The sequence below is a fragment of the Lissotriton vulgaris genome, chromosome 8 (genome assembly GCF_964263255.1).
Source record: "Lissotriton vulgaris chromosome 8, aLisVul1.2, whole genome shotgun sequence".
Lineage (NCBI taxonomy): Eukaryota > Metazoa > Chordata > Amphibia > Caudata > Salamandridae > Lissotriton > Lissotriton vulgaris.
This window is the reverse complement of record NC_141696.1, coordinates 346,038,562-346,066,331: the sequence shown is the minus strand read 5'-3', so window position 1 is coordinate 346,066,331 and position 27,770 is coordinate 346,038,562. Positions and strand designations below refer to the sequence as shown.

The window sequence follows — 27,770 nt, the reverse complement described above, 5'->3', positions numbered from 1 at the left end:
CTGGAAATGCAAGGGGAGCAAAACAAATACGATGGATTTGGGATCAGATCTCTGTACTTGGATGAATGTTTGACATTGTGCAGCATTCTGTCCATCAATTGTTCTATTTGCACTTGTCACCCTGAGTGGGACGGGTATGCCCAGGCATGGGTTCCGTGCTCTCCATGCCACTGGAGTCAAGATAGCCTTGCTGATGAGGGGTGGTGCCCCGAAACAGGTCCCAGGATGTTTGTTTCCAGTCCAGGGAGGACCTGGCCTGGCAGTTCAGGCAGAACTGTTCCCACAGGGAACAGGCTCAAGACTGATTTGCATATGGCTGGGTCTGAACTGGAAATGCATGGGGAGCAACAAAACTATGGATTTAGGCCCAGATCTTCGTACTGGGGTGAATGTTTGACATTGCGCAGCATTCTGTCCATGAATTGTTCTTTTTGCATTTGTCACCCCGAGTGGGACGGGTATGCCCTGATGTGGGTTCCATGCCCTCCATGACACTGAAGCCAAGCTAGCCTGACTGATGAGGGTGATGCCCCAAAACCGGTCCCAGGATGCCTGTTTCCAATCCAGGAATGACCTGGCCTGGCAGTTTGTTTTGGATTGTTCCCACGGGGAACAGGGTCAAGACTGATTTGCAAATGGCTGGGTCTGAACTGGAAGGGCATGAGGAGCAAAAAACCGATGGATTTAGGCCCAGATCTCTGTACTGGTGTGAATGTTTGACCATCTGCAGCATTCTATCCATCAATTGTTCTTTTTGCATTTGTCACCGCGAGTGGGACGAGTTTGCCAAGATGTGGGTTCAGTGCTCTCCATGCCCCTGGAGTCCAGCTAGCCTGGCTGATGAGGGGAACAGGGTCAAGATTGATTTGCATATGGCTGGGTCTGAACTGGAAAGGTATTGGGAGCAAAAAAAGAATGGATTTAGGCCCACATCTCTGCACTGGGTTGAATGTTTGAAATTGTGCAGCATTCTGTCCATCAATTGTTCTGAAATTGCCCTTGGCATGGATGTGGGCGGTAGTGTATATTTACACCACTCACATGTATCTCTTAAATTCTGTTCTGTTCTGAGTAGCTCACTCCACTCTGCCTGGAGGCAGGGCAGTATCCCCATTGGAGAAGCCCAGTCATGGATTAAGAAAAATGGCAGGTGTTAGATTTGGGGGTCTCTAGTTGGCACAGGTAGGTACTTGTGACAAATAGGGACCTCTAGTCAGGGTAAGGGGGTACACTCCTAAAATAACCCCTGCTCACCCCCTTGGTAGATTGGCATGAGAAGACAGGCTTATCTCAGAAGCAGTATGTAAGCATTTGTGAACACATAAAGTAATCAAGTGACAACACTACAGATGGACACCACACTGGTTTTATATCAAAAATAAGTATTCTTTATATAGATTTAACACAAGACCACAAACAACAAAAATCCACAATACTGTACTTATAAATGGTAGTTTTAGCTTAGTTCTCTTTAGTTCTTAAAATGCGACACTTTGAGTCAATGTACCTTAAGATGCGACACACAGGGCAACAAAAGTGTTGCAACGATGGAAATACGGCAAATTCCAGTGCAAAGAAATAAAGACGCCAAGTTCTTCCTGATGCGGCACACTTCTCCGATGTTGTGAGAAACCTCGGATAGCTGCATCAGCTGCAGCGGCGACACCCTTGTGCAGAGATGCGACGACAGAGGCCGTTAGGATTATAAAATGTAATAATCTAACTGCCCATTCTGGCCTATGGAGAACAGCAAGCCTTGCAATATTGAAAAACTAAAATGGCTTTAATTCACTATTAGGACATGCCACATACACCAGGGCATGTCCTACCTTATACTTATAATGCACCCTGCCCTTGGGCCTACCATAGGGGTGTCTGATATGAAGAAAAGGGAAGGTTTAGGGACTGGCACACTTGCCCAGTCAGCATGGCAATACCAGACTGCACACAGGCTCTGCAATGGCAGGCCTTAGACACACTTTTACAGGTTGCTTCTGTGGGTGGCTCAACCAGTGCTGCAAGCCCACTAGCAGCATTTGGAGTACCAGCCCTGGGCACTCCTGGTGCACTGTACTAGGGTCTAACAGATAAACTAAACCAGCCAATCATGGAATCACAAATTCATACATTAATTTACAATAGGGAGAGCATATGCACTTTAGCACTGGTCAGCAGTGGTAAAGTGCCCAGAGTCATAAAACAGCCAACAACAGGTCAGAAAAAATATAGGAGGAATGCAAAATGTTCAGGGATGACCCTGCAAAAAGGGTCAAGTCTAACAGCAGGAAAGTCATTTCTGCATTCCAGTGCTGTAACCCTTCCTTGTGCTGCACTCTGATGTCTGATCTTTGTACTAAGTGCCTCATTTACCAACTTTTGAAGCATGGCAGTGTAGCAGACCTTCCTGCTGAGCTGCCTGGCGCCAAATGAAAAATGTAGGAATGCACCATATCTGCAAGATACGGCGCATTCCTGTCCTTCTCCCCTGCGGCGACGCACAAAGAGGAGCCGTGCGCCAACGCAGAAACCCTTACGCAATGGTACAAGGGTGCCTGCGTTGCGGAGATGATTGTTTTTGTGCAGGAAGGGTCACTTTCCTGTACAAAAACAATCATTGATGCCATTTTGCTCTTTCTATGTATGCAGAAGAATGTAGCACGCATAGAAAGAGGAAAAAATGAGGAGAAATAAAAGTATTTCTCCTCTGCGCCCCTCCTACGCCTGTTTATGATTCCTCATTTAGGAATGTTTCAGATTCTATGGCTGTTGCGTGGGAACACCCACAGCAATACCCATGGAATGCCCCTTTCACACAGTGTTCTGCGTGTAAGGAGCACATATTTACAAGGCCATAAAAAGCCACGTAAATTTGTGCTGTGTGAGCTTGAAAATATGCTTCAGCACATTGCGCCACCGGAGCGTCAAAAAAGTGATGCTCCAGTGGCACAAAAGTGCCACCAGGGCCTTGTAAATGAGGCCCAAGAAACGCCAAAAGCATCGAAAGTTTGTCAATGAGGCCCCTAGAGTCCTGCACTGAATCCGGTTTTGGGTAGTTCTTGCTTTTTGCATATGCCTCTCGGACTGGTCCAGCCATTGCCTTTGTTTTCAGGTACAAGCAGGAATGTGGGGTGGAGTTGGGAGTCTTTTGTTAAGAGAACCACAAAACAAAGGCAAAAAAAGGGAGCGACTGCGCCACTAAATTATTTATTAACCTTTGGGGCTTAGCACATCTAGGGACCAATATAGCTGGAAAGGGCAGGAGGATTTTCCTACACTTCAAAAGGATGTTCTGTCTCCTATCTTCAACACCCTCGTGTTTGGTCCATTACAAAGGACCTCTGGAATACCTTGGAGAAACCCCGTAATTCGCATTGCCCAGTATGGCTCTTTCACACTCCCCATCTTATGTACCACTTTAGTTTACTCTCATGTATCACACTTGTTCCACATGCACTCCACTGTACATTTTTACTACAACCACATGCCTCATCTATGTCCCAAATGGATGGAGTAATGAAACACTTACAGGGGATGACAGATCGATGAAAAATTAAACATGAGAGTCTAGGAGGCAACTCCTGATGGCAGGTAAAATGGCTTGTTCTGTGACTACAATTGGTTACTTCCCTAATTGTCCTTTTTTTTACAGCCTGATGAGCTGACAGTAGTCACACTCAAAAACGTCATAGTGCAGTATGTGTGGCTCTGAAAATCACAAAACCCACTCCACGTCTCATGTGTGGTGAAATGAAAATAAAAAAATCAGCAATAATTGCTATCAGGAACATTGTCCAGGGGTGCACGCTCTCAAAGGCTATGTGAGGAGTCTTTTCTCTCTTAACAGACACCCCAGAAGATCAAAATGCCACAGGTTTAATCAACTACTAGAGACATCCAGCTATTGGAATGGGATGAAAGTCCATGAGCGCGACAGTGCTGTACCCCTTCCTTATGCTCTATGGTAAAGCCCAATCCTTGTGAAGAGAATGACCACTCACTGCAGCAACTTGGGATTCTCTCCTTTCATAGCCATCAGCTGCTTGAGGAGTTTGTGATCTGTCTTGACCAAATCATGGTACCTCACCAGTAGGGCCTATCCCTGTGAAGGATCCACAACAGTGCTTAATTTGAGCCGGTGGGGGCCATCGGCGCTTACTTGTGGGGACCAGCACTTATTTGCAGCAACAGATATTTCCTGAGGGCAAGAGAGGGAGGGAAAAACATACAGTTGGGAAACACGGAGGAAGAGAAAGACTGCAATACCGACAGAAAGGGAGAAAACAGGAACCTAAAAGAGCGAGACCAAGGGAAAGAGAGAGTGTCTGGTAGTGGATTAAAGACTTCCAACCTTGTTATTTGGCACACTGACATTTATTTGCACTGGCCGCTGGCTTCTGAGCAGAACTTCAGGCACTGTTACTTTCACCAATTAAGCACTAGTCAACACTAAGGCAAAAACACTCTTTTTTATCGGCAGCCCACTTCTGCTTTCTAGGCAGCAACATGTGGCTGCTTAAAGAAAATGGGGAGCATATGTACAAGGACTTAATGCCACAAAAAACAAAGTCTCTTTCCGAAAGACTAGTAAGAAAGCGAAATGAATGTATAAATACATTCTGTAGTACCACCTACAATTCGGATCATGTGCTATAGGTAAATTGTGCAGGAAATATGACAAAAGTAGGTTACCACAACTTTTTTCTTAAAAAGCCCTTTTCATTTATCAGGTGCTGTAATGTCTTACAAAGAGACTCAAACTAAAACATATATTAAGCTATGTATTGTTTTATTTAAAAACTTGTGTTGTTTTTAAGACCAAGTTGGTATTAGGTTCTTGAGGTAAAGAATACAGACATTAATCCACTTGTCTCGTACAATAATTTCATTGATACATAAACATTGTTTTCTTTATCCACTTAAAAAACAAATACCAAATACACATTTGAGAATTACAATTTTATAAATACACAATCTTTAAAAAACACAGAAAAACTGTTGTTTCGGTGAAAGTTTGATTGAACTTCACCTACATCATGACAATTGTTTTTCAGTTTATCTGAGTAACAATAAAAACATTTATTATTAAACCATAAATTCATAAGAGACTTTCTTCATTTGCAACACATTATTTAATACTGCAACACAAGATTATCAATGTCCGTGTACATGTAACAGTGATTCACCTATCAATAATTACTTATACAGCAGCATAATAGAATGACTCTACAACAAATGTGCCTATATCGCATGATCCACATGATTAAATAGTTTACGGTTTTCTTATCCTTAACCTAATTATAGGGCATCAATGCAATCCACCTATTGTGGTCGCCTATTGATTTAGAACGGACAGATTTTGTGTCATAGAGTCCACATTTTGAGGACCTTATGGTTAAATTGAAGGAATCTACAAAAGAAAAAATATCTTTAAAACTGTTTTCTCAGGTGTAAAAATGACTCCCGACTTAATCAAATGGAGATCTCACCATTGACAAAAGAGTCGCGTGAACAGCCTGTAGATTAATCTGCTGCTTGCATTCACTGTTATATTACTTCAATGTTAGCCTTCCCTGTTATTTATTTATTTATTTTAAAGTTATATAGAGCGCGAACTTGACCCGTGAGGGTATCAGAGCGCTTTACAGGTTCAAAGAGTAATACAGAAAGATTGGTTGACAAATGATAGCAATAAATCGGGGGATATACAGAAACAAAGGTCATATGGTAGGCAGGGAGTCAAAGGGGTATGTGCAAGGAGGGAGGGGGTGAAAAGGTACATAGCAACATTTTACAGAATATATGGTCATACATTAGGGAGGAAAGTGCAGGGGTGCTTTACATTACGAGGCTGAAAAAAAAAGAGAACTATAACACAGTGATCTTTACAGAGTCAAGGAACATACAATAGAACAGGGTATCACAAAGGTAATAAGTCTCTCGGTGCTTGTGGAGCGAGTTAGCCAAGGAATTTAGCCATGAGGAAGGATTTAGCCTCTTTTTTAAAGGGTGCCAGGGAGTGGATACTTCTAATGTCAGGCGGGAAGGCGTTCCATATTCTTGGAGCAGACCCGTGAAAGAGCGATTGTAGTTTTTTTTTCTTAAAACGTGCAGGCCGGAGTAGGAAGGTATTTGCTGATCCAGAGTTTCTGCTTCCTCCAGATATCGAGAGCTTCTGTGCAAGATACGCAGGGGAGTTAGTGTGTAGGGCCTTGTGCGTGATGCATGCCAACTTGAGGTGAATCCTAGCCTCGAGAGGGAGCCAGTTCAACGCTTTCAAGTGAGGGGTGATGTGATCAAATTTTCTAGAGCCCGTAAGTAGTCTGGCGGCTGCATTGAGGCAGGCTTTTAAGGGTGCAGAAAGTGTGACGCGCGCTTGCGAGTCACCAAGAATTGCACAGCTTTTATACACATTTGTGTTTAACATTATACACGTACTCAAAAATATTCCAAAAGTTAATCTATTTATTTATTTCATTTCTCAACGTCTGTCTTTCAAGTCAAAGGTACGAGGTACCAAAAGTTTCTTGCATTTTTTTGCACAGGAATTGCCCATCCGGGCCTAATCACTGGCATGTCGGGAAAGTCGAATCCTCCATTTACATTTGAAATCACCCAATGCATTTCGGTCAATGTGACCTTCCTCAGGGGTATATGTGAATACGCCGTGTGATTTATGATCTTCCCACCTGTGTCTCTTTTCAATGGCCTTTGACGTGAAAAATGTTGCTTTTTGAAGCTCCATTCTTAATGTTTATTCTTGGGGTGCTTAACAAGGTTGGAACGGAAAGTTGTAAATAGTCACTGAAAATGACTCGAAGCACACCCATATTTTTGTTTCTTGATTCTTTTTCTCTTCCTTACTTGCTCAAGGTTAGCATGCATACACTCTTTTGTGCCCCGTCCCGAGTGCACATATGTGAATACTGCAAAAAGTGTGACGCGCGCTGTGCGAGTCACCAAGAGTTGCACAGCTTTATACACATTTGTGTTTAACATTATACACGTACTCAAAAATATTCCAAAAGTTAATCCATTTATTTATTTCATTTCTCAACGTCTGTCTTTCACGTCAAAGGTACGAAGTTCCAAAAGTTTCTTGCATTTTTTTGCACAGGAATTGCCCATCCGGGCCTAATCACAGACATGTCGGGAAACTCGAATCCTCCATTTACATTTCAAATCACCCAATGCATTTCGGTCAATGTGACCTTCCTCAGGGCTATATGTGAATACGCTGTGTGATTTATGATCTTCCCACCGGCGTCTCTTTTCAATGGCCTTTGACGTGAAAAATTTTGCTTTTTGAAGCTCCGTTCTTAATGTTTATTCTTGGGGTGCTTAACAAGGTTGGAACGGAAAGTTATAAATAGTCACTGAAAATGACTTGAAGCACACCCATATTTTTGTTTCTTGATTCTTTTTCTCTTCCTTACTTTCTCAAGGTTAGCGTGCATACACTCTTTTGTGCCCCGTCTCAAGTGCACATATGTGAATACTGCAAAAAGTGTGACGCGCGCTGTGCGAGTCACCAAGAGTTGCACAGCTTTATACACATTTGTGTTTAACATTATACACGTACTCAAAAATATTCCAAAAGTTAATCCATTTATTTATTTCATTTCTCAACATCTGTCTGCATTTATTTGCACAGGAATTGCCCATCCGGGCCTAATCACAGGCATGTCGGGAAACTCGAATCCTCCATTTACATTTGAAATCACCCAATACATTTCGGTCAATGTGACCTTCCTCAGGGGTATATGTGAATACGCCGTGTGATTTATGATCTTCCCACCGGTGTCTCTTTTCAATGGCATTTGACGTGAAAAATGTTGCTTTTTGATGTTCCGTTCTTAATGTTTATTCTCGGGGTGCTTAACAAGGTTGGAACGGAAAGTTATAAATAGTCACTGAAAATGACTCGAAGCACACCCATATTTTTGTTTCTTTGTTCTTTTTCTCTTCCTTACTTTCTCAAGGTTAGCATGCATACACTCTTTTGTGCCCCGTCCCGAGTGCACATATGTGAATACTGCAAAAAGTGTGATGTGCGCTCTGCTTTTAAGGGTGCCAGAGTGTTCTTGGGTAAACCAGAGAGGGTGGAGCAGCCATATTCCAACCGAGAGATACTAGAGATTGGACTGCTAGTTTTAGGTCGGGAGCAGCTAGAAATGGTTTCAGTTTCCATAGGTAACTCAGGTGGAATCTGGCAGATTTGGTCATTGAGTTGATGTGGTTTCGCATGTTTAGGTTGTAATCCAAGGTGATTCCCAGTGATTTGGCAGAGTCCACTATTGTCGGGGAACAGTTTAGGGCTGTGATATCTTTGATCCAAGTCTGTATCTCAGAGTTGCTCTTGGGCGGGGAGATTAGAAGGTACTCAGTTCTGTTAGCATTGAGTTTGAGTTGGTTTGAGGCTAGCCAACGGACGGTCAACTTCAGGGCCTCATTCATGGTGAGGATCTCTGCAAGAGATGAGATTTTTATGTAGATCTGAGTATCATCAGCGAACATATAGAAGGAGATATTTGCATTGCGGAGGATTTCAGCAAGGGGTTCTAGATAGAGATTAAACAGGGTGGGGGGACAAAGTTGATCATTGAGGGACTCCCACCGTGACCATGGAGGAGGAGGAAAGTTCACCATTGATTAGGAATCTCTGAGATCTGTTTTGGAGGTAGGAACTAAACCAGTCGAGTACTGTGCAGTCTAAACCCATCCTAAGTTTGGAGCGTTCGAGTAGTATCTTGTGGTTGACAGTATCGAAGGCCGAGGATAGATCCAGGAGGATTAGGAGACAAGTTTTGTCTTGGTCCAGGGCTTGAAGAGCATCATCGACAACGTGGAGCATGGTGGTTTCAGTGCTATGTCCTGGTCGGAAGCCAGATTGGCAGTCATCAAGTAGATGGAAGTGCTGATGTGGTGACTTAGCTGTATGTGAACACACTTTTCCAACACTTTTGCCAAGTGGGCAATATTGGAGATTGGTCTAAAGTTGTCTGGGGAGGCTGGGTCCAGCAATGGCTTTTTCAGAATAGGGAGAACTTATCCTGCTTTCAGTGAGATTGGTATTGATTCCTGCCGGAGAGAGGCATTGATTTTCGCTGTCCAGCAAGGAATAATGGATTTGGTAATCGTCGCAAGACAGTTTGAGGGGAGCGGGTCGTTGAAATGGTTGTTCGGGTTTAAGGAGGAGAGGATATTTGCGACTGAGTCTTCATCGTAGGGTAAGAATTCAGACCAGTGCGCTAGGTTCTTGGGTGAGGTCAGTGTCAGTAGCACTGATGGAGGAGGCGAATGGTCAGTGTTTGGTGGGGGGAGTGAAGCAGCTTTGAGTTCGGTATCTAAGGTTATGATTTTGTTTGCGAAGAATGAGGAGAAATCTTCGGAGGAGATGAGAGACTTGGGGTTTTCTTTCGCTGTTTTGGACAGTTTGTTTGACTGGAGTTTGATCATCTCAAAGAGTTTGCGAGGCCTGTTCTCAGCATTTCCTAGTTCCGCTCTGAAAAACTCTTTTTTTGAATTGAGGATGTTTTTGTTGTAAGCATTTCTTGCCTGGCGAAGAAGGTTCAGGTGATCTGCCGATGGGTGCTGTCTCCAGATTCTTTCGGCTTGACAGAGGGATCTTCTCTCGTCGTTGAGGGAGCCAGTGAACCATGGGTTTCTATCTTTGAATTGAGTCCTCTTTAGTTTAAGAGGGGCGAGGTCATCCAAAATGTTCGAAATCGAAACAGTGTAGTGATCATTGAGGTCACTGGCTGAGGTGATGTGGGGAGGGGAAGGAGGTCGGATTTGCAACGTGACTCAAGTTCAATTAGGTCTAGGTTTTTGGTGTCTCTGATCCAGCGTTTTGGGAGCACTGGTTGAGGAGCCCATGTTTTGAGGGTGCAGGGTAGAAGAAAGGTGATGGCATGGTGGTCTGACCAGTCGCAGGGGTCGGTGGATATGATCTTAACAGTTTTCTCATTAGAGATGATCCAGTTGAAAGTAACACCTTTGGAGTGGGTAGGGAGTAGGCAAGCTTGGGTCAGGGCTAGTTCAGCCATGAGGTCTTTAATGGCGTTGATATGAGGATCCTTAAGGTCGTTCCAGTGCAGGTTGAAGTCCCCAAGGAAGATGTCTTTGGAGTTGGGGGAGTTCTTAGCCGTGATAATTTCCATGAGGTAGTCAGTGAATTGATTGTTATTGCCTGGGCGGTGGTAAAAAGTGTGCAGGTTACACAGGAGGGTGGTGTTGCTCCAGACTGAGAGGGCTAGATATTCCCAGGAATCAGTGGTATCCGTTGAAAGCTCTGAGACAAGGAGGTTAGAGCGATAGATGCAAGCGATTCTGCCACCTTTTTTGTTAAGTGGTCTGTCTGGTCTGGTAATGTTAAAATTGGAGGGGACTAAGAGGTCGAGGCAAGGGGATGATGCATCATTACGCCATGATTCAGTTAGGATGGCTAGGTCGGTGTTATTGTTCAGAATGAGAGCAGCGAAATCGGCGGCATGCTTTACTGCCGATCAGCAGTTGATTAAGAGGCCCGTCAGACCTGGGAGGGAAGTGGTAGTGGGAGTCGGGGCAGTCAGGGGTACAGGTGCAAGATTGCTTCTGATGGCCCTTCTATTGCAGAGGGGGGCCAGTCTGTGTGGGTCGATAGCGACCGTGCAGATGGGGTGTGCGGTACTCATGTCCGGTGGGCAGGGAGGGATAGGGGCTGGGTTGAGGTCTTTAAGAATATCCAGGATTTCGATTTCGGTGAGGTCAGGGGAATCGGTGGTGACTGGGCAAAAGTTGTATGAGCAGGCGAGGTCAAGGATTTCCTCCTCAGATAGACTGCTAGTGTGCTTGTGAGTGCGAAGATGTCTTAAGGTTGTTGGTAGCGGGCGTTTGAGAAGTTCAGGGATGGGCGGGGGAGACCTCTGAGGCATGAGGTTTGCGAAGGCTAATTCTGCAAGGTGGAGGAGGTTTGTTAGGTCGAGGATAGAGGAGTGGACGCTTTGAATTATTTTTGAGGCTCTGGAGTGCAGAGAGCAGATATATGTGGGGGGGTAAGATGGTTGGGGTGGATGGAGCTGTGAGTTATGGAGGATTGGGTGGTAGGGTGGACTTTGCTAGGAGTCAGGGAAGGGAGGGTGTGATCGTTAGCGGGGCAGGCTTGATCTGCTGCAGAGGACGTCACTATGGAGTGGGGGGTTAGTAGGATAAGGATGGACAGTTTTGGTGGATTGGGTGGTAGGGAGGATAGTGCTAGCGGTCATGGAGAGGGGGGTGTGCGTGTTAGCGGGGCTGGCTTGACCTGCTGTGGAGGACGTCACTAGGGTGGGGGGATTAGGAGGACAAGGGTGGACCCTTTTGGTGGATTGGGTGGTAGGGAGGATTGTGCTACGGGTCATGGAATGGGGGGTGTGCGTGTTAGTGGGGCTGGCTTGACCTGCTGTAGAGGACGTCACTAGGGTGGGGGGATTTGGAGGAGAAGGGTGGACAGTGTTAGGGGTCAAAGAAGGGGTGGATAGAGTGTTGACAGGGCTGGTTTGACCTGTAACAGTGAAGATCACTGAGGATGTGGTGGTCTTAAAGTCAGAATGGGAAGCATGGGGGGGACCGAGGGTCCAGGGTTAATTGCGATCGGGGGTTGAAGAAAGATTGAAGGGGTTGAGGTGTGTTGTGAGGGAAATCGTGGGTTCGGAGTGAGGAGGGGGGAAATCAAGGGACTCTGGACGCTGGCAATATGAGGGTTGATAGGAGTAGTGAGGGGATGAGTGTGCTCTGTATTGAGCCGGGGGGACGGGTTACCGTCAGGCTGAATGTTGGTCGGCGTTCCAGTGTCCTGCACATGTTTACGGAGAGTGGTATAAAAAGCTGAGAATTTGTCGAAGTTATTAGTTAATGAGAATACATACATTATCAGTCTAAATAATAAGATCCAAGAGGGAAAATAATTCTAGTGCGTTGACGTCTTACCTGGCAATTCAGTCGATATTGCCGTATTCACACTTTGCTTTTATATTTTGCAATAGAGTGTAATTGCGGGAAACAGAGTCGGGTTGTTGATAGACTCTAAAATTCTAAAAAATATATAATTTCATGAAATTTTAAAATCAAGTCGTCTCAAATTGGCCTCATCATGTTACCGATATTTGGCGTTTTAGGGTCTGTTTTATCTAGACATTATTTGCTATCTGATATAATGCCAACAGAACATCACTTTTTAGGACGTTATGGTAGATGTTTAGTCCATTGCCTCATTTACAAGGCAGCGTTAAGCCACTTACTGTGGTGTAACACTGCCTTGTAAATAAGGCCCCCTTTCACGCTACACTTAGTTTGAAAGGGGCGGGCAAAGGGTGTTGTGGTGGGCATTCTGCCACAACACCCATTGATTTTGAGGCTGCCCCCAATTATCAAGGATGACCTAAATAAGGATCAGCACCAAAATTAAGAACAAAATAAGCCTGGTCCTAACATGGCGAAACAAGGAGTAATTATTATTTTCTCTTTGTTTTTGCTGTTTGTATGTGTGCTGCATTATGAAGTATACATAGAAACAACAATTCTCCATGAATGAATGTTTATGTGCAGGAAGGTGTCCCTTCCTGCACTTAAACACTCATTAAAATGATGATTTGCAACTTGTATGTGTCCTGCACTATGCAGCACTCATAGGAGTTACAAATCACCATTCTGGACCTGCCTAGACTTATGAGCATCTCATCTGTCATGGCAAATTTGCTTTGGCTGCCTGTTCTTAAAAGAAAAGATTTGACGTGGAGAGACTGATGCTGCAAGCTGGCCAGCGGACCTAAGCGGCCTTTGGAGCAGAGGAAACAGAGGCCTGGGGGCCGCGGCTGCCAAACTCCTGTCGGGGCCCAGCAGCCCTGCAGTGTACCCTCAGCAGCAGGACTGGACCCCGATACTCCTGGTAGTTGTGTAGGCCGAGTTGGCCCTGGGGGGCTGTGGGCCGGGGGTGTTGAGGCTGTTGAGGAGCAGAGGAGACATGAGCCTGGAGGGACCTGACCCCCAAATCACCTGCGGGGGCCAGCAGCACTTCAGTGTACCCTCAACACCAGGTCTGGAGTCCCAATTCCCCTGGCATTGTGGAGGCCATGTTGGCCCTGTTGAGATCTTGGCCAGTGGTGCTCGGACATCTGGGTCTGCGGTTCCTAAGACCTCTGGCCCAACTGTACTGGAGGTGACTCTACCTTCTTTTGGGAGTCAGATGTAGTGCGCTCTCACCCATCTTCCTCATGGGAAGTTAGATGCGAGGGCCCTGTAGGTCCTGTTTTATGGCCAGCATCCCCTATTAGACACCTGACTGGACACCAGGACCATACAGGCTATACATCTACAGCCACTGTCCCAGAGGTGCTGCCCTGCTGTCTGTGGGACCCAAGGGTTAGCTGCTTGCCATACATGTTTCATCACATGCAAACGCTCTATCACACAATCCTCTAACACACTGGGGTCCTTCTCTTACAGTGACTCCCTGAGGGTGTTGTGACATGTGAGAAGACAGCACAGAGAACCTTGGTGCCCAAATGTAACACTGTGAATTATAAAACTGATCTCACATTTACACTCTGCATCGCTACAGCCCTATAGTGACCAAGGACCCCTGGGCACACATCCCCAACCATGGGTAAATTGTAGGCAGCAGTGGCCCAGCAGTATGGTCAAATTGATAAATATGCAATAACGTTGACCATTGTCCGCCAGGTCGAGGTGCAGTGGTACCCTCCAGGACCAGATATCATTGACACAAATACTCTAGACCATCTCTGACACCTGAAAATTGCTGGAGATCAAATCCTAGGTGTGGGGACCAAGGTGAGGCTCCTATGCCACAATCTTTGGAAACTAGCTGTAATCTCAACTGCAGAGAACACTGTGCCCAAACTGACTGATGAAGTAGGCCATCTGAAGGGTGTGGTGAGCCTTCTGGAACAGAGGGCTGAAGAGTCAGTAGGAAGGTCAAGATGAAACAATCTCTGAAACCTAAGGGTCCCCGAAGAGTCTGAAGGTGCACATCCTGAAACCTTTTTGGATGCCTGCTCACTCCAGGATCCTAGTGGATTCACAGTCGTCCTACTTCATAATTGAGGGAGGCCACAGGACTCTGATGCCTAGACCGACACACAGGAGGTGTTGAAGGCCCTGATCAGCAGTTTTCTAAATTCTGCTGACAGAGATGCCATCTACTGCCAGTCTCAGACTCAGAAGTAACTAATTCTAGAGGGGGCCCAAGTCAGCATACACCATCACCATACACTGCATGTGCAGCAATTGGGGAGATAGGTTAGGGCAGTTAAGCAGGAGTTGAGAGCGATGCAGCTTGCATACATGACCCTCTTACCTTTCAGTTTTGCATGCAAATCACATTTCTTCGAGACACCCAAGAAGTCTGGGACTGGCTGGAGGTATGGAAACCACATGTCAGCAGTGGGGTGTGAGGCCAATGGCCTGCCCAGAGAGAGCAGCATGGCAGTAGCTAGACCTTCCAACTTGCAACATGTGGCTCACGGAAACGACTACGGAGAGACAACACAGTGAAGAACCCCAGCATGGTCAGTCACCTAGCAATGATGGAAGGGATGACGAAGATGGGAGGATGGGTCATCAAAGCCAGACTCCGCCCAACCAGAGAACACTAATAAACCCCAGATTCTCACAAATACTTGTTTTCTTTTGGTACAGTGGCGCATTTGGGACACACCTTGGTAGTTGTTATTTCTGGAGATGCAGAGATTATGTCCTGGAGACGTTTGGGGATGGAAATACACTGGTACGGACTGAATTAATCACAACTAAGGGTCGGTAGTTATCATTCAAAAGCAGTTGGGGCTGGCACCTCCCTTGGGACCATCTTCACCTATCACATGGTTCAAATGTTGGGGTGGTGCAACAGATGCTTCTGTTCAGAAAGTGTTGGGAAGGGGGCATTTGGAGTTTAGGTTTGGTAGGTTTCTTCAGTTCTTGTCTGCTCATTCACTGTTTTAAGCATCATGCATTATGTGTCGTATTCATGCAGGGGACCTACTTGATTAGTACATGATGATCCCTAATGGCTTGAGGCCGACACACCAGGATATATTATTCTAGATATATGTCAAACTCCTGAGGCATGATAGTGCTGCTATACAAGCAGTTGCTGATACAAGTCTTGAAAGTAACCCATGATGACCTAGCAAGGTTTACGATAGTGGATGGTATGGTGGGAGACACATGATGGGTATCAGCTTCTAGGTACGAGCTATCGGCTTTAGTTAGCAAGACTCTCAATGCACTCACAAAGCACATTTGAATTCCCCAGTGAGTACAAAAATCCTCAGGCACTTTTATCTCAGTCATGGATTTAGATAACGATGCAGGCAGAACTTTGAATACTGCAGATCAATTCTCTTGCCTTAATGGTCACTGTCCGGGATCCTTCATGATATCTAGTGCGTGATATACATTAACTTTGTCCGGTTCACTCACTACTACTACACGCATAAATCATCCGCCAGATTAAACTATATTTGTATTCCCTCTACATACATAGGTTGTCTAGTGGAGGCCCAAATACTTCCCTGTGCCCTGTCAGATCACTCTCCCACACTGGGTAAATTTAGACATCCTGAATGCGTAGGGATTGGACATGGAGACTAAGTGCTTGGTAGTACCAAGATGGGCACTTGGAATTTATTGGGGGTTATATCGTAGACTGATTTGCTGAAAACCAAGGCATGGTTTCATCCCCTACTACGCTTTGAGAGGCGTTCAAGGAAGTTATCAGGGGGTGAGCTATCTCCTATCAAGATGCTGCCAAGCAGCGCAGGAATTCGAGAGATCTTGGCCCTGGAAACCAAGATTAGTGAGCTAGGGGATACATGACAGACAATCATGAGGATCAGCTGCAGAGTTTTTTGGAACTAATACGTTTATCACTTAGACAAAAACTGCTTGACTCTGCTGCATCGGCTGATGTCACTACCGAATACCATGTCCGTTAGTGCACGGGAAGGTCCAGAGATCCTGGTCCTAGGTGGTTTTGCCAATGTTTGTCAGAAATTGGTGGTGGAGATTAGCTCGAGGCACTGGACCCTCCTAGCCTCGTTTATAGAACTGTTTAAAGAGGATTTGAGCAATGTCTCCTCATTTATTTTGTTCTCCCAAGAAGAAGTGTTTGATCCTTATACTGAGTTTGGAAGAAAATACAATTTGCTAGTGTTCTTCTTTTTTATAAAAAGTCTTTATTGTTTATTGGTTGATAGCTTTATTTCGATATGCATATATCATAAAAGCAGTACAAAAGATAAAAACAGCATGTCGAAAAAGTATGACTGAACATTAGGAAAAAGAGTAAAACACATTTGGTGAGCATAAATTAGTTAAAAAAGGATTAAATTGAAATGGACAGTCTTCTAAGTCTAATCAACCAGGCCCATTTTAAAAACTTGGAAACGGCACATACAATGGGAGGGGCTGTATTGGTTAAAAGGATCCGAAGGGCAACAGAATACTGACGGGTACCCAATTCTCTGCAGATAGGTCCAAGCCAACGTGATCTGGGGCGTCCATAGTCCGGGCATTCAAAGAGAAAGTGTGGCACCGTCTCAGGTTTATCAAGACAAAGGGCACAGTAGCGTGTTGAGGGCTGGGATTTATTCCACCTGGAGCAGAGATCGGCCAAGGGTAGGGTTCCTAACCGGAATTTAATGTACAAGGACCGGTCCATGGCAATTGTTATTATGTCCATGTACGGCTCGTAGGCGACGACATCTTTTATCAGCAGGAAGGCTGCGGTGGTTTTGCAGTGCTGCTGATTGCTGATGCGCTTCGCACGAACCCACTCCCAATAAAGTTTTTTTAGGGACTCCTTTAAAGGGGCGGAGTGGCTAAGCCAGCAGGAGTCCAGGCCAAGGTCCCCTAAAAGAAGTTTAATTTCCTTCAGCCATTTGATGCGGTGCCAACCGTCGGAGTGCATCACCTCTGCTAGGCCATCAGCATAAGGTTTTAGCTCCGGTACCCTCCACAGGCGAGCCCAGAGCAGGAGGGGTCGAAGGCGGGCCTGATCCCCTATTGCTTTACAGCCAGCATCCATGAGGACTGGAATAGTCGGACTGCTCGATGGAATGGCAAGGAGGTCTTTAATGAATTTGTTTTCAGCCTTGCTCAGTAGATCCACTTTGCCTAGGCCCCACAGTTCAGCTCCATAGAGTGACGCAGAAACCGCACGTGCTTTATATATATCTAATAGAGGGGCGACACAATGTTTTGTTGAGTTGTTAAACTCCTTGAGGAGGGCCCCCCCCACCCTTTTATGAGCCATATTGTTTATAACCTTATTTTGTTGTAGTATTTTAGGTTTTGAATGTGCAAACAGCCGACATGTGTTTCGCCCCAGATGGTCTATTGGACCAGGGCTTTCTCAAGGCTTAACGAGTATTCATAATGGCATTATGCAGTTCTCTTCAAGTTAAACATAAGATATACCACATCAGTTTTTAAACTAGCAAGAATAAAAGCTGCAACTGTAATATCCTGGAAGATAGATACTATCTATGGCTTGCTAGACCGGAGACTTGTTCCCCCTTCTCCTGAGCTGGGCAGCGACTTGAGATTGTCCTGAAATGGCGAGCAAATCGGAAGGGGACAAGCAGAAGTTGAAAACCACCAGAAGGGGCGGATATACCCAATCCAATGTCATGGATCGATATGCCCAAGTTAAAGAGTCGCCCAGTGGACCAGGTAGGTCGCTGGAAGAGGCGAAGGATTCCTCAGCCCCGGCAACCGAATTGACATTGCAGGAAGTTATGACCGCCATTGACTGCATTAGGTTAGCCCTCGGGAAGCAAATGGAGACCTTGGCACACAAATTAGACACCGTGGCCATTGATGTGAATCTGATTCGCACAGACCTTACAAAGACAAATGAGAAGGTCAAATCGTTAGACATAAAGACATCGAGTTTAACGGATGACGTCGTCGAGTTGCAGACCGAGGTACGAAACCTGAGGGCCTCGAATGACATTGTGGCCCGTCGCCTTGAGGATTTTGAAGGGAAGGCCCGAAGGAATAATGTCCGTATAATTGGAGTTCCGGAAAAGGCAGAGGATCAAGCGGCTGACCTTTTCGTGGAAGACCTTATCATCAACCAGCTAAAGCCCAAGGGACTGAGTAACTGTGGAGCACGCCCACAGGATCCCTAGTGGAAGACCGAAAGTGGGCGCCCCGCCGAGGCCTCTTATAGCACGGATCTTTAACTTTCGAGACAGAGATGCTATCCTCCAGGCCTCTCGAGCGGGTGGGCCTTGAAGTTCGAAAACTATCAGCTTTTACCCGGACTTCACTCAAGCGGTCCAAAAACAAAGACTCAGTTTTCTGGGAGTGAAGAGGAGACTTTGTGACCTGGGTCTCAAATATGCCATGCTTTTCCCGGCCAAGTTGAGGATTGAATATGATGAGCGGACCTATTTCTTTGATAAGCCTGAAGTGGTGACCGATTGGTTGGATACTTTGCCGGCCCAGCAAGGCCCGAGAGACATTCTGATGGGACTGAGGGAAGGATTGTGGAACAGGATTGATCATAAGTTGTCTGGTTCCTGGGGACTCTAGGGTATTTCATATTGTGGTGGTTCTAGTCTATATGTGCATTTTCACACAGATGGTATGAGGGGTTATTGGGCCATCGAGGGGTCTCTCTCCTCCTCAGCCTAACTTTTTGTAGTTTTGTTTAGGTGTGGGGGTGACAGGCACACTGCGAGTTGGGGTGGCCCTATAGTCGGAAGTAGGGGTGCAGGGTGGGGGGAGTTGTAACGGGCTGTTTGGGTGGGGGGGTGTTGGTTTTCAGTTTCGTTTATCAGCAAGGCCTTATATTGCAAGACACTTGTATTGATATGCTGGACTCGGATGGAGGGTAGGTCTTCTTTCTGTTTTATGATGGGGGTAGGGGGTTGAGGTTGTTGAGCTGGAATGTTAACGGGTTGGGGGATAAGATTAAATGTGGGGTGGTGTTGCAACTCCTGAAACGGCACTCTCCAGATGTGGTATTACTTCATGAAACCCACTTAGTTGGTAATACATGCCATGCCATGAATAGGAAGGGACATCGTTGGGTGGCTCATGCTGGGTTCTCATCTCGGTCCCGGGGGTTGGAATTCTCATTAAGAATTCTCTTCCGTTCGAGGTGGAGTCAACTGTCCTCGATGAGAGAGGGCGCTATGTCGCTGTATCGGGACGGTGGGAGGGTCGCACGCTTTCCCTGGTGTCTATTTATGTTCCACCTGGCCTTCAGTCTACTACCTTTGCTGACCTGGGACGGGTTTTACTCGATCTCCCTGGGGGGTTTCCGATACTGGGTGGCGATTTTAATGCAGTGGTGTCTGGTGTGTTGGATAGGCATCCACCTAGAGATCTCGGGAGGGCTCATGGCTGGCTGCCTGACTTCATTGACACAATGGGAATGGTGGACTGCTGGAGGTTGCTCCACACTACTCAGCAACAGTATACCTTTCTTTCGGGCGCCCACGGTAGTCTCTCCAGGATAGATTATGTCTTAGTGCCGGCTGCGCAGGCGTCCTATGTTGCGGAGGTCAGACATATGGCTCGTGGTATTTCCGATCACTCCCTGCTTTGGCTTCGGTTTGAACTGGTGCCGGGCTCTGAGGGGAAGATAGCTCCTATTAACCCTTGGTATCTTCGTAATCCCAAAACATGCAGTGCACTTGTAAAGGGTTTGGAACACTACTTCCGGGAAAATAAGGGTTCTGTTTCTTCCTCGATATCGCTATGGGAGGCTTTCAAGACAGTACTTAGGGGTCAAGCTCTCTCCTTAATTGCTGGTGTTAAAAAACAAAAGGAAGAGGACGTGGTGAGGATAGAGACGTAGATAGCTGATTTGGAATTGGAACTGGAGCAAGAGATTACCCGCTCTAGATTGCATGTCCTGCAATTGAAGCAGCTGGAATATAGAACGTTGGTAACGGATTGTGCGAAGGCCCTTAGTCGAGAACAACAGGGGCGTCTATATGACGTTGGGGACAAGGCCGGCAAATTAATAGCATGGTTGGACAGGACAGATAGAGCTGGTCGTGTTGTGCCGGAAATTGAGACAGAGAGTGGGGTCCTGGTCACCGACCCGCAGGAGATAGTGTCATGCTTCGCTGATCACTTCCGCTCGGTGTACTCTTCCGTGTCGGATAGACCGGAGGAAGACTCATGCTTGTTGTTGGGAGATATTGCGCTCCCGTGCCTGTCCGAGGCTGACCGAGACCTTATGGACGGTAAGATCACTACAGATGAGGTAGCGTTAGCAATACGCTCCCAGAACGCTGGTAAGGCGATGGGTCCTAACGGTCTCCTGATTGAGCTTTACAAGCTTCGCCCAGATAAGATTGCTCCGTATTTGAGAGACATGTTCCTGGAATCCCGTGATCGTGGTCTCCTCCCCCGCGATCAGAGATTGGCGTTGATTGTGGTAATTCATAAGGAGGGGAAACCGAGGAATAGGTGTGCTTCGTACTGGCCGATCTCATTATTAAATTCTGAACCTAAGATTCTTGCTAAGTTGTTGGCTAATAGATTGATCAAGGTTATTAGTGATTTGGTTCACCCGGATCAATCTGGCTTTATCCCGCACAGGAATACGGCGCTGAATCTTAGACTCCTGCACGGGGCTCTTGCGTGGGCCTCAACGCTGCGTGAATCGGCCATTTTGGCGTCATTAGATGCCACGATGGCGTTTGATACTATTGAATGGCCGTATCTGTGGGCGGTGCTAGCTAAATTTGGGTTTGGTTCAGATTTCATCAGCTGGGTGCATCTTCTCTATACAGACACGCTCGCCCAGATAGTGGTTAATGGTCGCGTCTCGGACCCGTTTTGTCTTGGGCGGGGTACTCGCCTGGGTTGCCCGCTGTCTCCTCTTTTATTAGCGTTGGCCCTCAAGCCTCTTGCGGCCTGAATACGTTGGGAGCCCTCGATGAAGGGTATTAAATGGTCTCCACAGTTGGAAGATCGCATTTCCTTATATGCGGACGACATCTTGCTGTATTTGACCTCCCCCAGGAAATCTTTGGTAGTGCTTGTTGACGTTTTGACCTCCTTCGGTAGAAACTCTGGCTTGGTCATTAATTGGGCAAAATCCTATCTGTACGTTCTTAGTGGCGAGATACCGATCCTACCGCGTAATTGTCCTAATCAAATAGCACAGGAGGGGTTTAAGTATCTCGGAATTTACGTCTCGATGGACCCCATGGTTCGATACGAAAGGAATCTTCTCCCTCCTTTGACTAGGCTGAAGCGAGATGTTGCGGGCTGGCGGAAACTCCCATTGTCGATGCTGGGGCGGGCAGCCTTTTTTAAAATGATGTCTCTCCCTCGTTTTCTGTATGCCCTTCAGAACACGCTTGAGATAGTCCCAGCTAGTTATTTTCGTGTGGTGGAGGGTCTACAAAGGAAACTGTTGTGGGACGGAAGACCGCGGATTGCGCTCGCTAAATTATCGCTCCCTTGGTACGATGGGGCATTGCTCTCCCTGATATTAAGAGATATTATTGGGCTTCACAGTTGGGAGCCATCAATCACGGTATGTACGGCCCTGAGTTAAACCCTGGTTTCGCCATGGATAGGTGGCTACTTCCTGGGGGCAATTATTATAGAGCGTTGTACACTAAATCTGTGGAGAGGACTTTGACGGGGCCAACCAAGACGGCTGTGCGTGTCTGGTGTGACGCTACAATTTCGTTAGGGTGGGAGGACCATCTGACTTTGGCTACCCCGCTTTTCGGCTCTGACAAGTTTGGTAAACTGTGGAACACTAAAGGGTTTGACAAGTGGGATCTCATTGGCATCTCTAAGGTGGGTGACCTATGGGTGAAGGGACAGGTGAAATCGTTCGTGACCTTGCAGACCGAGTTTGAATTGGGAGGGACGGAATACTTCTGTTATGCTCAGGTCCGGCACGCGCTAATGTCTGTTTTCTCGGAAGGGGAGGTGATACCGAAGTCTACCCCGTTAGAGGATCGTATCTTGGATGGCCATATGCCTGATAGTACTATTTCCCTGGTGTACAAGAAACTGATCAATCACAGGGCAGACCTTCTATCGCAGCTGCATGATCAGTGGACCCATGACAGCCTTGAGCTTGACGATGAAGACTGGCAGTCCGTGATCTCCTCACCGAAGGAGGTCGCGATTCCAGCACGACTGAGGCTAGTTCAGCTCAAAATACTACATAGGGTCTATGCCACGGGTCTCCGTCTGGTCAGGATGGGTTTTTCTGAGGAGGGTCTGTGTCAGCGGGGCTGCGGTCAGTTGGGGACATTCCTCCATATTATCTGGGAATGTCTGGAAGTGTTTGACTATTGGAATAGGGTCCATGAGGTGATGCAGGAGGTTACAGGGTAGTTCTCTTACCGGAGGCTAGACGCTGTTTGTTAAATGTTTGGGAGCCCACTGATGATAATGTGGCACAGACTCAATGGGTAACTCTAGGGGCCATGATTGCCAAAAGGAACATTGCACAGTTGTGGGGTCCCAGAGGCCTCCCACTCTTGAGCTGTGGGTAGAAAGCATGGATTGGTGCATGTTCCGGGAGAAAACGGTGTACTTAGCTCAGGGTCGCCCCCGGAAATGGCATAAAGTGTGGGGTCCTTGGAATCGATATAGAGGGGACATCTGCGTACCACCTGTGGCTGCGGTCCTTGATGTCCCGCTTTCCCCCTGACCCCTTATTGTTACTGATAATATTCGTAGGATTTCTGTGTTCTCTTCTCCTCCCCCCCTTCCCTCGTCAACACATTGTTTATTGTAATGTTTGATGATATGATCTCAACCCTCGTAGAGTCCTTACATTCCTATGTTTTGTACTTGCCTTGCTTGTTTTTACAATAAAAAGAAATATAAAAAAAAAAGCTGCAACTGTGTATCATTTGAGCAGTCTCAGGACAATCCCTCGTTCCGAATGTCGTGATGATCTGACCTTCAGATCATCACGACATTCGAAACGAGGGATCACACAATTACACAATTACAGCTTTTATTGTCGCTGGTTTGAAAACTGAGGCAAACAGAGGCATCCTTATTAAAGTCCCCGACCACAATCCCCTAGAAGTGAAAGTCACACAGTCAGCTATATTGAGCAAAGGCATTTTGAGACTTTATCATACATTGGTACCCAATACCCCTTTTCCTCTGGTGGTGTTGAGAGACAGGTGAATGCAAGATGTAAGTTCTATAGATGATGCGGTTTGGTGGATGCAAGAATGGCTCCACGGGTGCTGGCAATCTTTGTGAGACTGCACCTCATTCAGCAGAAATAATAGCTATTAAGAGTATACTATAGCCCATCATGCATAGCCAAATGACGCAGGGCCTTAATCCTAGCTGTCTAAGATGTAGAACTAAGGGCCAGATGTAGGTTGCTAAATACCAGTCAGTAACGCCGAAATTCAGTAAATTTCAGCGTTACCGACCGGTATTTAGCCATTCCTAATGAAGGTAAGAAATCGGTTAATAAGGAATCGGTAAATACCGATTCCTTAATACTGATTCCTTATTGCTCTTGCATTTAAGGAATCAGTAATACCGATTCCTTAAATGCAATGTAGGAAGCACATTAAAGAGTGCTTTTGAGCCTTAAGAAATCGGTAATTACCACCAACTTCAAGTTGGTGGTAATTACCAATTTCCTTTAAAAAAACACTTTTTTGCTTTTTTAAAAGTGCCATGTGGCACACATCCATGCCCTTAGGGCATGCATGTGCGCCACATGTGCACATATGCAATTTTCAGGGGTGCAACAGGGTATCCTTTGGACACCCTGGCACCCTTGAAATACCTCCCGGTATTACCGATTCGGTAATACCGAATCGCTAATACTGAATGTCTTCACATTCATTCCTATGGGCCTCCAAGCCCATAGAAATCAATGGGTAGGTATTTCTTTTTTTTTTTTTTAAACCTTTATTTATGAATGCACAGTACAGGGCCGGCCGCTATGACATAAACGGATTGTTGAAAAGTAAATTTGGAGACAGTACGTTGTTAAAGCAATCTCTCGAGACTACATTGTCGGATGGAACATAGCACCATATCAAATAGGATAGGAAAGGTTTAATTTTATGATTTTGTCTAAAAGAACAACAACACACAAACACATGGTATCATAATGGCAAGGGTCGCAGGAGGGGGGGGGAAGGGGGGAAAGAACGCTAATAAATAAAGGAGCACATATGGCGAGGGGGGGGCGAGCACGAGGGAGAAAGCAAAGGCTATACTGGAAATTGGAAAAGGAACGTCAATCATGGAGAAGAGGGGAGAGGAACCTCATAGTCTAGTGGAGGGGAGCAAATGTCTCCGCGGTACGAATTCCACTGAGCCCAGACCCTGGACCATTTCTTGGGACGCCCCCGCGCCTCATACACAGTTTTTTCTCGGAACATGCACCAGTCCATGTTCTCTTTCCAGGCACTGAGCAATGGTAATCTAGGGGAGCCCCAGAGCTGCGCTATATCTCTCTTTGCGACCATGTTGCCCAGAGTAACCCAAAGCGTCTGGGCGGCATTGCAATCCGACGGTTCCCACACATTGAGCAGGCAACGTCGTGCTTCGGGAAGGAGGGGGATGCCGGTGACATGACCCATAACATCATGCACTCTAGACCAAAAGGCTGCAATCATCGGGCATTCCCACAGAACATGAAGGAAGGTACCATCCATACCACATCCACGCCTGCACCGTCCATCCGAAACCAAACCCATTCGTACCAGACGCATTCCGGTCAGATACATACGGTGGAGGATCTTCAGCTGGACAAAACGAAGCCGAGCCGGGATAGCCACCTCCTTAGGGGAGGATACAGCTGACTGCCAGTCCTCGTCATCAAGTTCGAGCCCATCAGCTGTCCAGGAAGCCCGAAGTTTATCAAGTTGGTCAGCCCTGTTGTTGACAAGCTTTTTGTATATCAGAGAAATAGTGCTATCGGGGACATGGCCGTCTAAAACACGATCCTCCAAAGGGGAGGACTGCGGGATATCGGTACCAAAGGGAAAGACGGAGGACAGGGCATGTCGAACCTGCATATATCGGAAGTGCTCCCTATCATCGAGCCGGTATTCCAATTTCAATACCTCAAAGGATTTCCCAGCGCCCCGTGCCCACAGATCCTCCACCTTACTGATCCCAATCATGTCCCACTTCTCAAATCCTTTCGTCTTCCACAGATTACCCAACCGATCAGAGTCGTACAATGGCGTCATACGCGTCAGCCTACCACCCCAGCCCGTGGCCACAGTAGCATCTCTCCATGCCCGCACTACACACTTCGTCGGGCCTGTAAGGAGTCGAAAGGGTGACTTTGAGTACAGAGCCCTATTAAAGTTGCCACCGGGCAATAATAGTTTATCCATAGCAAAGGCGGGAGCAGGTTCCGAAGCGTACGTCGCATGGTTGATAGCGCTCAGGTGTGTAGCCCAGTAATAGCGTCTAATATCCGGCAACGCAATACCACCATCATACCATGAGAGGGTGAGCTTGGACAAGGCAATACGGGCACGACCATCCCAAATCAGTTGTCGCTGTAAACTCTCAACCTCACGGAAGTAGCGAGCAGGGACAGGATCGAAAAAATTCTGCAGGGCGTAGAGAAACCGGGGGAGCGACATCATTTTAAAGAGTGCTGCTCGGCCCAATGGGGATAGGGGCAATTCACGCCACCGTCGCACGTCCTGCTTGAGTCTGCGGAGCGGAGCATACAAGTTCCGCTCATAGCGGACCGAAGAGACCATAGAGACATAGATCCCCAAATACTTGAAGCCGTCAGTCGCTACCAATATGGGAAACCTGCGAGGCAGAGGCGGCAGCGCCCCGGCTATAACGTAAACACAGGACTTGGTCCAGTTGATGACTAATCCCGAGTTCTCACCAAAGGACGTAAGAACGTCGAAGAGGACGTTAAGCGACTTTTGAGGGGAAGTAAGATAAAGAAGGATGTCATCCGCGTACAAGGAAACACGATCCTCAAGATCTGGAGACCATCGGATCCCCTTGATAGAGGGTTCCCACCGAAGCCACGCAGCAAGGGGCTCAAGCGCCAATGCGAATAGAAGCGGGGAGAGCGGACAGCCCTGACGAGTGCCACGGCCTAAGGGGAAGGGGTCAGAGCATCTACCATTTACCACAACCTGAGCCAATGGTCGCTCGTAAAGGAGCCTAACCCATGCGATGAAGTTAGGACCAAAGCCAAACTTAGCGAGAGCCGCCCAAAGATAGGGCCATTCGATAGTGTCGAAAGCCATAGTGGCGTCTAAGGAGGCGACCACTGCCGGCTCGGCGAGAATTGGAGCCCTCGCGAGAACACTGTGGAGCCTACGCAGGTTAAGGGCCGTGTTCCTATGCGGGATGAAACCGGATTGATCCGGATGGATCAGGTCGCAAATCACCTTCAGCAACCGATTGGCCAGGACCTTGGCCAGGATTTTGGGTTCCGCGTTCAGCAGAGAGATGGGGCGGTAGGAGGTGCAGCGGTCACGAGGCTTGCCATCCTTATAAATGACCACTATTGTAGCTAGGCGCTGCTCGAGGGGGAGGCTTCCAGCCTCAACCGCCTCCAGAAACATGTTGCGCAGATGGGCGGCCATCTTGTCCGGACAAAGTTTGTAAAGTTCAATGGGCAACCCATTTGGGCCCATCGCCTTTCCCGAGCGTAATGATCGGATAGCAAGGGCAATCTCATCAACGGTAAAAGGGGCCTCCAGGACAAGACCATCTTCATCCGAAACAGTAGGCAGGGCTATATCTCGCAATAGCAGCCTGGAATCAGCCTCATCTCGATCACTAACAGGCGTATAAACCTCCCGGAAGTGGTCCACAAAGCAATCAACAATTTCACCAGGGCCGGAGACACTCTCACCGGATTCGCGAACAATGACAGGAACAACACGACTCGCTCGTTCAGCCTTATCCAGCCACGCCAGGAGCTTGCTAGCTTTGTCACCCACATCATACAGTCGGCCTAGTTGATTCACTCGCATCAACTTAGCAGCATCAGTGACACAAGCTTTGTAGTCAGCTTGTTTTAGTTCCAAAGTGTGCAACAATGCAGGCGTGTCATCCCCACCCAACTCACTTTCAAGCGCAGTGATCTCAGTTTCAAGAGCCAGAACAGCCTCCCTCTTTACCCTACGCTCAGCAGCAATGAGTGATAGAGCGGAACCCCTGATAACCGTCTTGAAGGCCTCCCAAAGAACAGTAGGGGAGGTGACCGAGCCCACATTCTCATCAAAGTAACAATCAATTGCCTTCACCAAATCTGAGCGGAGCCGGGGGCTTCGGAAATGCCAGGAAGGGACCGGGGGGATCCTGTTACCAAGTAGACCACCCACAGAAATCTTAATCATCAAGGGGGAATGGTCCGAGATACCCCGGGGAAGATGTCGTACCTCCCGGACAGTGGACAGAGTGGAAGCTAACATAAAGAAATAATCGATACGAGAGAGGCTGCCATGCGCACCAGAATGAAAAGTATACTGCAGGAGTGTAGGGTGTAGTGAGCGCCAAACATCCACCAGGCCAAAAGTATCAGCCATCTCATTGAGCCACATCTGGGACGGCAGCAGGACTCTAGGGGGAAGCCGATCACATTCACCAGACATAACAGAGTTGAAGTCCCCGCCCAAGATTAACAATCCATCAGGAAGGCCAAGAAGAGTCCTGCCAAGATCAGCATAGGTGGTAGCCTGCAGCCCCGGGGGAATATAAACAACAACCAGCACAATCTGTTTACCCTCCCACCTCCCGGAGACAGC

At 47.1% G+C, this 27,770-nt stretch overlaps 1 protein-coding gene across 1 annotated transcript in view; it reads left to right on the top strand.

The window, feature by feature from the left end:
* LOC147697031 (amine oxidase [flavin-containing] A-like) overlaps positions 1–27,770 on the top strand; it is a 562,294-nt gene that overhangs the window by 440,379 nt on the left and 94,145 nt on the right. The window lies entirely within an intron of this gene.